We start from the raw sequence: 263 nt of genomic DNA on the forward strand, positions 1-263 counted from the left end.
GAATGTTTTCAATCTCCACTGTTGCCTGTGTTTCCCACCCTTTCCTGATAAATCAGTCACTGATACACAGAGGTTTTTTGCTACATTTCTAAGCAACATAAGCTGTTAAGCTTGCTCCTTCAGAATATTGCCATCTACCTTCCCTGAACGTGACAGACCAAGGTGCAGAAGTGACAATATAGTTATGTTAGTCTAAATCAGAATGTGCATATTAGATGCTGGTTTTATTGGTAAGGTACTGGATAAATGTCCAACAGCAGGAA

Source organism: Pygoscelis adeliae, unplaced genomic scaffold (assembly GCF_000699105.1).
Source record: "Pygoscelis adeliae isolate BGI_AS28 unplaced genomic scaffold, ASM69910v1 Scaffold27, whole genome shotgun sequence".
NCBI lineage: Eukaryota > Metazoa > Chordata > Aves > Sphenisciformes > Spheniscidae > Pygoscelis > Pygoscelis adeliae.